Source organism: Lonchura striata, chromosome 2 (assembly GCF_050655825.1).
Source record: "Lonchura striata isolate lonStrDom1 chromosome 2, ASM5065582v1, whole genome shotgun sequence".
NCBI lineage: Eukaryota > Metazoa > Chordata > Aves > Passeriformes > Estrildidae > Lonchura > Lonchura striata.
In genome coordinates, this window is record NC_140704.1 from 37,417,758 (window position 1) to 37,430,043 (window position 12,286).

Consider the following 12,286-nt stretch of genomic DNA (forward strand, 5'->3'; position numbering starts at 1 on the left):
GGTGTCTCCAGCATCTAAGGTTTACATTGAACTTCGCTTTATCCTGCCATTAGGACAATTTGTCATGGGTTGTGCAGGATGACACAGCCTTTTGTGGGAATAGGAGCAAAAGCAGGTTTGTGGTCCATCATAAGGCTCAGAAATAGAAGTAAGAAAAAGGAAAATGTTAGGTTGCCCTTCGGAGCTGACACACAAATCTATGTTTGGTGATATTTAAATTAGAGTTCAAATTATAACCTGGAAGTGAGCTCTTTCTCTAGACAGACTTCTGTAAGATGACTTTTGAAATAAATGAATATATATCATTGGAACATTTAATGATTTCTGGGGTAATTACTGACACATATGGATAAATGTGTTCTTTGATAAAACTTCAGCTGAGCTTATAAATTTGTTTAATTAACTACAACATCAGTTGATAGTAATCTTGAAGAACACAAAAAAACCCCTAGAAAATCTTGTGGCATCAGCAGAGCTGTCTTTTGTTTCCCATCCCTGTTATTAATATTATCTTGACAAGGAACACTATTTGGCTAATTTCCCAATTTATTTTACATTTGCTGTCCTAAAAAATGTTTTACTGGTATCACCCATATTTCTGTAAACTTGATAAATTTTAAATAACAAGTTAATGTGCTAGCACAGCAACAGCAGGGAGGATCTCCTTTCCAGGGTCCAATAACAAAGGTTGCAATGAAAGAAAAGACATCTGCAAGAATAAGTGTATTTTGTAAGACAGACTTGCAATGAGGATAGTAGGTATAAAACCAAAGTGCATCTGTTCTCTGGATAGATTTACTACTGTGAGGATTTGCTAGCATAGCCAAAGACAGTACTGCAATCTTCAATAATTTGCCTTCCTGTGTATTCCCAGTAAAAAGACTACAATCTGGAGGGAAGAAAACTGTATAAAAGAACAGGTACCTCCTCATATATAAAGTCTGCTTTGCCAGGAGCTGCAGGGTGCTGAAAGTGTAATGTGTTAAGCTCAAATTAGATTTGACTGATATTCTGATGATAAAGATGGGACTTCTGCCTCCTAGGTTAGAAAGAGTTAGTGAGCATACAGTTCACTTGAAGATGGAAACTTGGTATTGTCAGATGTATCAAATGTGGAGAAGCAAGAGCAGAGAGCAACTTTTGGGGAAATACTATTTTTTATTCATGCTCTGGGCATGTATATGAGATTGTAGATTTATAGACTTATTTTTCTTTTAGATGTATCTATCCTGCTGTGCAGTTCATTGCCCACATAAAAGTGTTTCAAGGCAAAGCTTGAGCACATGTTACTGGTGATGGATGAAAAAGCTGAATTTCAGAGTCAAATAGCAGTTGAAGTGGGCACACTTTTTCCTAAAAATATCTGTGTTCTGTAATATATAATGATCTGTGACAGACATGACCCAGATATACCTTTTTACTGGTCAGTGGTGGTCTGCAAGTAATGAATTATGTGAACTACGGAAAAAATTATAGCTGGTGCTAACAGCAAGAATTTAGTTGAATAGCAGCAATTTATATGTACTTAGGAAGATTGCGTAACATCATTAATAACTGCTTACATGACCAGTAGATAACAGAAGATGCAGTCCTTGGGTTATGCTGTCCAGCATATGCCAGCATGAGAGGATCTGCTGATACAGGATTGTATTGCAGGACTGTCACTCTGTAACGCAGGAAGGTTATCAGAAAGAAGTGTTGCCAGCTTTCACTCCAGAGAAGCTCTTTTCTAATAACAAAGTCTTAAAAATTGCACACTCTGGTTTTTTGGGTTTTGGTTTTTTTGGGGTTTTTTTTTAGTGTTTTTTTTTTGTTTTGTTTTGGTTTTTTTTTTTGGTTTTTTTTGTTTTTTTTTAATAAATGAGATTCGTGGAAACAACCACCATTAGGTCAACCACAGAGCACAAGGCACCAGATGTGTCCCAGTTGCATTTCCAGGACAGCCTGGTGGCTGAGGCTGTTCATCAGGATTCAGCATGTGACAGTCACGGTAACCAGAAAACCACTCTGATAGCTGGCACTTAGTTGGTGAGGTGCAGGGCAGGTGAAAACCAGCCAGGGGAGAGAAAAAAAAAGAAATACTATATTCAGAGCCCATGGGGTTATATATACATACAATGACAGCAAAGTCAGGAATGTTACTCATAGAATAAAAGGTGGTGTTTAAACAATTGATTAAAGTAAGAACATTTCCTGTTTAAAAGAAAAAAAAAAAAACAACAAAAAAACTCCCTAATTTTCCCTCAAATATTACAGGGATGATAATAGGATCAATTATAGATTAAACAAGATAATTATTTTTCCTCTCTCATGTCCAAATAATGAAGAAAACCAATAAATATGTGTCAGTAACAATAGCACATCTTCAGTAAATATTATGCATTAGTACTGAGCACCAAATTACCTGAGGAGGAAGAAAAGAAGAAAATGAAAGTTGACTCTTTTTTCATCCATTCTCTCTTTTCATCTCATCATCTCGGGTATCTCATTATCCGTTCCTTCAACAGTAACACCAAATAACAACAGTAACAATAAATAAATAAATAAAACTGGCAGCCATTCCTGCACAATAGATCAGAAACCCATTTATTATTTAGTATTTCAGTCAGTTCATTTTTTTCAGTATAAATAGACCACTGAAAGAGATGACTTTCTAGTCAAAATGGTTTGTTAGAAACTTCTCCTCAATCCCCACAAAAGCTAGAGTGTCTTTGCCTGACCTCTGAAGGGTGGGAATCTACTCTAATACTTCTGAAAGATGAAGGATACACAGAAAAAAATATATATGTGTGTGTATATATATATAAATATATATATATATATATATATAACTTTTTAACAAGGAAGGAATTTTTACATAATCTTATGAAGGATATTGAGGAACTGACCACACATTTGGAAAATCATGGGTCAGTGAGATCCAGTAACAAGATCAAGGACACCAGAAGTTCCTAACCAACTGCTGATATCTTATGCTCTGTATATATAATTTTCTCTTCTCACAGAGACATTGTCTGTGCCCCAGTCCAACAAGGACAGAATGCCTTCAGGCTACCAGAGTTGCACAATAATCCTTAATTCACTGTTTACTCCTTGCCTGCCATCAGATAGACTAATACAGTCATTTATGTGGCTAACCCTAATATCTCCAAAGAATCGCTGTCCGAAACAGTCACATCAGCCCTCAGGCACAAGGGCAGAGAGCACTTGGTCTGAATGGAGACATCAGCCAAGGAGTTTCCACAGTGAGGCTTTCTGGGAGCTGGGCAAAGAGCTGCACAACAGTGACGTTAACTTCCAGTTTTTCAGCAAAGCCTACATTCTGCAGCTCTTTGAAGTGTGTTACAGAGAAAATATGTAGAAAGTCCACTGAACTCTTTATCTTGGTCAGCTTGGAGTTGCCCTCTCTAGAGGTGTACTAGCCATTCCCAGTGACCTTCTTTTCCTCATGTGCCTGTGAATATATTCTCAGAGAAAGGACTTTATGATCTTTCTAGGGACTGATAAGATACTGACCAACCCATGTTTGGTTACCTTTGCCTTCCTTCCTTTCTTTCTTAATGGCAGGTGAAAGCTTAGCCTGTGACCAGGTTGTCAGTGACCTTCCCCAGTAAAAAAATAGTTTTTCCAGTCACTTTAAATTTTACCCTGTTGCTGTCACTGCAACACTTAAAGCAACCTCTGCTGACTTATTTTATCTCTATAAATTAGATTATATCCAGCTTCTCTAAATACTCCCAAACCTGTTTCTGGATGCCTTTCCTTCATGTTGGTGGCTGAGAGACTTGAGACCAAAGTTTTTCTACAGATGAAGGCAAGAAAGGTCGAGTGCTTCAATCATTTCTCTACTACCTTAGTCAATGAAAAAGAAAAATTATATTTAAAAGAGTAATTTGTATTTTGACCTCCATCTTCTTTCTTTCCCCTCTGTTCCATATCCCACTTTCTTCCAGCAACTTGATTCAGAGGTCAAGCAAAAAAATATAGAAGATATTTTTAAAAAGGGAAAAGAAAAAAAATAAACATGTCTTTTACTCTCAAAGTTTTACTGGACTTCACATCCAATGAAGGGACACATGTAATTTGTCTTGACAACCAAGAATCTCTTACGTACTGTTGTTTCTTTCCTAGAGCCATTCTCCATGAGGGTGTTCAGTTCAAGGAGAATGTCTCTGGCTGTATACAAGTGGTCTGAACTGCTCCCTCAGCATCTAAATTCTTTTTTCACCTGATGTGGACTGACAACCATTGAAATGGTTACATTCAAACCATTCAAAGTATCTGCAAACTGTAGCTCTCTGAGGTACACTCAGCTGAGAATTTGAGGCACAAGTGAATCTCAGTCACAGCTAGGGAAGGACTTCTAAGTAATTAGGGGGAAAGGGCACATAACTGTGAAATTATGAATCAGAGTTTCCTGATTTCTGCCTCTTTTATATCCAATTTGAGGTCTTGTCAGTATGGGGGACTTCTATAAAGCATTTGGTTAGTGGCTTAAAATATGTAGTCATTGTTTGAGTCTATGTTGGCCAATCAGAGTCAAGCTGGTTTTCAGCTTCTTCCTTATACAAGAGAGGGCAGAGTTTCTGGAGGACAAAACTTGTTGTCTCTCTTCATTTTCTAACTATGACTCAGTAACAAGACTCCTTGTTGAGAAATGTTGCTGAATAATGAGAAAACATTTGCCATGATGCTGCAGGAAGGATTAATAAATTTGTATTAATTTATTGGAGGATGTAATGTCCACTTGGGGAAACAATCGGAAACTATGAGGAAATTTTCTCATGCAGCTGGGAATTGTGTGACTCTACCTCCTCTGAACCTTCTTCTTCCAAGGAGCTGAGAGAGCCTCTTGTTCTGCTTAAGCAAGACTTTTCTGTCCTTACTCCAAAGCACTCAAAAATAGGTAGCATACATACATAGGAGTCAATTTTGTGGGTGGTATTTAATGCAAACTTAAAGTCAGAAAAAAATCAGCTGGCACTTGAGATCTCTTTCAATTCTTTCTGTTGTCTGAGTTACCTCAGAAACACCACAAGCTGTAAGAAAAAGCACATTCTTTGCAATGATAATGTAAAATTATTTTTTTTTTAATATACAAAAGAAAATATCATTTTACTAAGTGGTTTTTGGTTGGATCATTGTCATGTTGAGCCAGAGATGTGCAGAAATGTGCCCACAATGCCTTTAATTGCAACAGCTGTTATTGCCCCATTCTGTTTAACATCTGTTTCAGAGTAATAATTCCATTGACGCCTCTGATATATCTGCCAGCTGTTTCTAATAAACCAGGAAAAGTTACAACCCTTTTAACTGACAATCATTCAAGATGCTCCATAATTGCATAACTGCATAGAAGAATGAGGCTTTTTCTGAATGCGGTCAGCTGAATATTTTGATTATTTATGTAGAAGGCTTTTATTTCTGGATGACTGCTCAAGTGAGGGAAAAACTTCACAAGACAGAAAGAACCATTGCACACCAAAGTTTATCAAGCCATCATAAAGAAATCATGAGGGAAACGTAAAGAAATTTCTGTAGTATAAAACCAACTAGAAATTTCAAAGACTCATAAAGTTTCCAGCTCAACTGGGCATTCATCTAGCAATTTATATTAAATTCCTGAAGGCATTTTTCCTCTTCTTCAGCAGTAGAAGATGGGTTAAATGTATTGTAAAGTATAAAAGCCACAGAAGAATAACAAAAGGGAGGTATTCTCACTGTCTTTTTTTAGAAAAAAAATCTTAATAGAAACTTTCACCTTGAAAAATATTCAGTGAAATATTCCCTCATAACCAATTGCATGTGTGGTAGTAATCTATTATAGCCAAAGCTTTGTTAGAAAAATTGAATAACTCCAGTTGTTATAGAGAAAAAGTATACTTTTTTTAGGAAAAGAAACTCATGAATTATATTCACTTTGTCTAGCTCAGTGAGATATCTTGTTTCTCATTTCCTTGTGAGTAGATCAGGGAAGAGTATAAATTCTAAGTCTAGTTTTGAAATGTTATTTTTTATTTTATGTCTTAGGTATCAGGGTTTGACCCAATCAGCCCATGTTTCAAGGGTTTTGTCCTGTACTTTGGGTAGATTGTATCCCAAAACCTTGAGAAGGTATTTAGGCTGCTGTGTGAGTCCCAGTCAGTGGCCTTGTAGACCACAAGGTATGTCATGTTTCCATAAAATCAAGGACATCTTAAGAGAACACCACAAGCTGCACATTTTCTGCATATAGAATATCTGACTTCAAGGGGCAGGTTCCTACATGTGCATGCCAAGACAGTTGGAGGGTAACTAGGAATGCACATGGATCTAAGAATTTGAAAATACTCCTTTGCCTTCAAGTCGAGATGTAATCATACAGCCCTGCTCTCAACAGCTGCACTGCGATGTGCCTGCAGCTGGTTTGCCCTGTTGCACTTACAGGTTAAGTGAATCAATCTGGGTACCTGGGTATTTGTACTGTGGACATCTCTGGAGTGCAGAGGGGAGGCTTCTCTCTCTGTACAGTGTTTTGCCCTTTATGATAGTAACTTTTTCAAGATCACTATGGTATGAATATCTTCCTGTGGGGTCAAAAGGTCTGGAAAATCAGCTCATGAGGGAAAAAAAGCTTTTTGCTTTGGCTACCAAGCTGTGTTTCTAGAATATAAGCAGTATGCTGAAGACAGTAGAGAAAAAGAGGGTTATTGTCAGCAGGTACATACTTTTTTGCACAGTGATCGAGATATCATTTGATGTAAAGGTGTGCAAAACAAAATGTCCAATGCGACATTTTCTTCAAAACAGTTGTATTCTTTTGGGAAGATGTTTCCAACTTGGCCAAACTACTTGCTTGAAGCCTGATGTCAAACTTTGCATAAAAGCCAGCGTTGTCTTGTACGTGATATTGACCTCTGTTTCAACTTTTTCATGACTGGTCTTGTTCTTGCTTCCCAACAAACCAAAAGTAGAAAAAGATAGGAAACACAACATGATTTTGGCTGTATTCACTGTCTGTGTGAAGCAAGGAAAGGTTTATTTCCTGAGATATAAGTACATGAAGTACAAGAGAATGAGGCCAATGTAAAAGCAACCAAGCAAGAGAACAATTTTTCTTACACATGGAGGGCTGCAACACAACCCCATTTTATCTCAGTAATACTGCTGAGAACTGATAGTGGGAGCAACACTTTCACAGTTATAGGAGAGTCTTAGGATAGGATAAAAATAAAGTGCTCAAAAATAGCTATTTACACACTGTGGGACAGGAGATCCTGAAACATTTATAATATAACAAACTGAAAATAGATTGAGTCTTAAAAATGCTAAGGAAATAATGTCATGCTATAAAAAACACATTGTATTTGAATGCTATATTCTGCTGTCATTTATTGCTAGACAAAATGTAAGCATATTACAGATCTGAGACAAAAAAGTTATATCCAGCATTTTTTGCAATGCTGAGGGATAGAGAGGCAAACTAGGTTTAATGTTGATGATACAAAACTAAATGAGGCATATTAATTTGGACTTTCAGGAAAGCAAAACAAATTTCCTTCCCAAGCAGATAATATGCACATAATATGCAGATATAAAATTTTTCAAGAGGTCTGAGAAAAAGAAGTCTGACAATGGCTTAGCCAGATAGTCTGGCTGTAGCTGTTCTGTGACAGCACATCCTCACTTAGTACCTGTCAGCTTAGCAAGTAGTGCTCAAGAAAACTAACATACTGTAATTCTGTGTACAAAATCACCAGTGACCAACAGCAAAATAAAACAAGAAAAATAAAAAGTCACTAATTCTTTGTTCAACTAACAAGAGTGATTTGGTCAGTGAATTTGGAGTGAAGAATAACAGAAATTATCTACCACACTCCTCAGAGTATTCCATTGTATTCCATTGAACTTTCAATCTGAAAGGAAATATTTCACCATATCAATTATGAAACAAGAAAAGCAAAAGAGGCATAATACAAGCTAAAGCATATTGTACCAAACCAAAATGAACAGTACAACACTTGCAAGCACCTCCAGAGACAAAAAAAATCCTAAATAAAGCACTGTACATCAGTCATCTGTCACACTTAGCTACCACAACATAACTTCCACAAGTGGAACTAAGCTTATACATGCTTGAGGTTTTCTACAACTTGTGTGCTTATTCTGGTCAAATCTAAAGTGATAAGTGACAGACTTAGCCTCCTCTATATTTAGTGGATATATTTAGATGACTAAGGAATATTTAAAAATGAATAGTTGATGAAAACATGTTGACTGGTTTAGAAGATATTAAAATCTTGGCAAATCAGAGGAAAGCAAAGCATTGGTAGAGCATACTATTCACTGTGCAAAAAAGACTCTTAAATTTCACATTTTGGAATTACGCCAGCTAGTAAAATGCTTCAACAAAAGAACACTAGAAATTTTGGAAACATTGTTGAGATAGCAGCTTGTAATGTGGTAGAAACAACATGATCTTGGACAGGAACCTGGTAACAAGAACTCATATAAAACTATCAGTTTCAAGAAAAGTAAAATTCCATTTGTAATTAGAAGTACTAAAATACACCACATCCATATTACTATGAAGAATCCAGCAAATAATAAAATGAAGCCAAATGACAAAAGCTGAAGTCACAGCCAACAAAGGACCAAAAGGCTCTTACCAGTCCATAAAAGGACTATAAGATGACTGTGAGCCACACATGCTGTGGCAAAGGCGTGAGAGAAGGGTGCATTGTCTGCTCCTGTAGGAACATGGCTTATTTGATTGAATTATGCCTAGGGAAAAGAACTTTCTGTTGAGGCCTGAGAGAACACAAGGGGAAATGTGAACATATAAGTTTTAAGAGGGCAAGCCTGACTAAGAACAGCAACACTCCAGCACTTGGATCCCGTTTGCTCTTAGGGCATTTCTCAATGGCAGTGCCAGTCTCAGTGAGGTTTTGTCTGATACAAAACAATGGCCACTTCTGATGGCATCTGGGAGACAGACCTGCTCCAGCTTGCTCCTGTTAGGTCACACAGCATGTTTCTGATATATAGAAGCTTCAGAAGAAGACAAAAAAATAAAACAGTTTCTACCCATAAAGTTAGACTAAATGGAAGAATCAGATGCTTAAGTTAGAGATGCAAAGCTACTAGATTTGATTTATTCCATAATAATCAACTGCAGCAGTTAACATTATGCAATTATATGGAGCTCTTGCAATTTCTGTAGTTCCAGGCAGGTATTTCATCTCCCCTCAGAAGCTGGAAACATCAGACATGCTTGTGAGAATTGACTGCACATTCTGAGTGTGCGTGTCCCTGCACACTCATCACTGGACTGAGACATTTTCCTGCCACTTTTAATTTTTTTTCAAAGTTTGGACACAGTGTTAATGTGTTTTTGATATATATTTACTGATGGAGGGTATTAGAACATAAAGTCATGGAAGAGGAAGGGAGGAAGGGAGGCAGGAAGGGAGGCAGGCAGGAAGGGAGGCAGGAAGGGAGGGAGGGAGGGAGGGAGGGAGGCAGGAAGGAAGGAAGGAAGGAAGGAAGGAAAGAAGGAAGGAAGGAAGGAAGGAAGGAAGGAAGGAAGGAAGGAAAGAAGGAAGGAAGGAAGGAAGGAAGGAAGGAAGGAAGGAAGGAAGGAAGGAAGGAAGGAAGGAAGGAAGGAAGGAAGGAAGGAAGGAAGGAAGGAAGGAAGGAAGGAAGGAAGGAAGGAAGGAAGGAAGGAAGGAAAATTTTAAATTCTGAAGACTCTTTTGATATGTTCCTTTAATGAATGTTTTTTTTCCTGTTTCAGCAAGCTGTTATTTTCAGGAGTTCTTGGATTTCAGAACTCCAAATATAGAACATCTACACAGCATTTTTTATCTCAGTTTAAATTCAGCTCATTGTGTGTGTATGTCACTTGACTAGGTCAAATTTCTTCAGCAGGCAGACTTCTATGCTAAGCTTCCCTATATGTGTCCCTGGCACACTCTGCATATGTCTTTCCTCTTGGAGAATCCTGTGCTCCACAGATCACCCCTTTACCTGGTAAGTAGTTTGTTACTAAGAGGAGTACAAAGGTAGCATATGTGGAGCTACATTTCCCTATAATTCTAAGACTGGCATATTTTCCCATGCCCACTATTAATATTATCCAATAAGACTCCTTTTCAAGAGTAGTGCTACTACAGCCTGTCAATCTGGGAAAATCAGTTATGGCTCTGAGCATATTGAACGAGCAGTATTTCTTTTCTTTCAGATCCTCCTTAAACAAAAAGCATCATTTCATTTAATAAGGATGAAAAATTATAAATACATTTTACCTGTATTCCATGTTTATGTCCAAACTGATGGTCAAGACCATTACAAAGTCTTGAAATATACTTCCAGATTCCCCATCACTACATGGGTCTCACTATAAAATTGGCAGGAATTATATGCATTATGTACATTATATATGTACAGCACACTGTCATCAGTCTTTCCTTAAATGCAAGCAATTACAGAAACATTAAGGTTCAGAAGGGGACTATCTGTTCATGAAATCAAAGGTTTTCCAAAGTTAGCAGAGACCCATAATTGAAATGCATTCTCCTGAACTATTCAGCAAGATGGTGAAGAAGAAAGAATAATATTGATTCATTTCCTGCAAGTGATAATCTAACCAACATGCAACAAAATCTGAAGGCTAGAAGCCTCTGTTGGGTGCACATTCCAATTCCAAATAATTGTGTGCCTCATTCCTAGTGCAAGGATGTTGAAAGCAAAATACAGATCACCTCAGTCAAATTTGTCTCTGCAGTCACTTTATCATATTGGCAATTTTCTTCCTTACTATCAACTTTCCATTGTACCACATTACTAAAACAAAATTATGTTTTCACTTGTGAAATGAAAAGTAAAATTATTAATATAAAATAACTCTCATACTGTGGTAGTGAACATAAACAAAACAAAATAATAATATTTAGGAAAATGGAAAATTAACAGTGGTGAAAGCCTTCATGAGTTTCTGTAAAGTTCCTTCTTTTTTCTTTTTTTTCAAACAAACCTAGTCAAATGTTCCTAAAAAAATATACTACCTTAGAACAGACAAGGCATCCAAATTTTTGTCAGAATAATTCTTGTACATCTAAAATTTCAAATCAGAATAAAATAATAGTCCCTGTCCCTGCAACAAGGAGAGGCACACTCACCCTTAGAGTCATGTTTTTGTACAGGGCCTTGTTGATTGTGTGCTCAGTTCACACCCACACTGGAGCTGAAAATATGAATCCAATTCTAAATACTTGATTGCAGGGAAGAAGCTGGTAGTTAGAGATTTGAATAACCAGCTGTTCACCTAAATTATACTTCAAATGCAAAAAGGATTACAAGACCCAGCCTCTTCAAATGTTTACCCTTGCATGTGTTTTTTATAAAAGCAAATGCCAGCTAAGGGTCATTGTTCTTCATAAGTCCTGCTAAGTTTGAACTCCCACTCTCATGAGATCCCTTGATCTCCCAGGAGTTATATGCATGTACTCCAGCTGAAAATTTTTGCCCAGTGACAAGTTATGCAAAGATTTACATTATATGGTAATAATAGTGCTCATTGTTCAGCACTGTATATCACCAATGTACCATTCCACATGTCCATTAAAGCTGGTTTTATTACTGTAATGTGTAGCTGAAATGGCAAAAGCTAGCTAAAATAAAGAAAGCTTGTAGGATATCATTTTAGTGCAATCAGTGCTGTAGCAAGTCCTTGTCTGAACAGTTTTCAGTGGATGCACCTGCAACGAGTGCATACCAAATCCTTTAACTGTACTTAAGAAGTTTGTTCTGCCTGCAAATTTCCTTTAGGAGTGCAGTCAGTGTTTGGTGGCCAAAATTATTACCTGGCTGTAGACTGGTCTTGCTCATCAGCATTCTGTACCATTGCCACAAGCTGAAGGAGAAAAAGACAAGGAGGAGGGGGGGAAAAACCCTCAAAAATTAGATACACAAATGGGAGAAGTGATTAAAGAAGATCACTGAAGTGGAAAATAAGCTCACTGCCAAGTTGTTTAGAAACAAAATTCCACATACTCCAAAAATGCATTCCAGCAGAGCATTTGTCCTCCTGGTTCTTTGTGAGTTTCCCTTAGGACTGAACTACAATGCAGAAGTTAATAATTTGGTGGGGCAAAAAAAGAATGATGTGGTAAAATTTAGTAGAAGGTGCATATATAAACTTGGTACTGATGTGAAAGAAGATAATAAGGTGTTCATACAACTGAGGGAAGGAACAGGGTGAACAGACACACTGGAAAAAGCCTACCATGCCACCAATCAATGAACC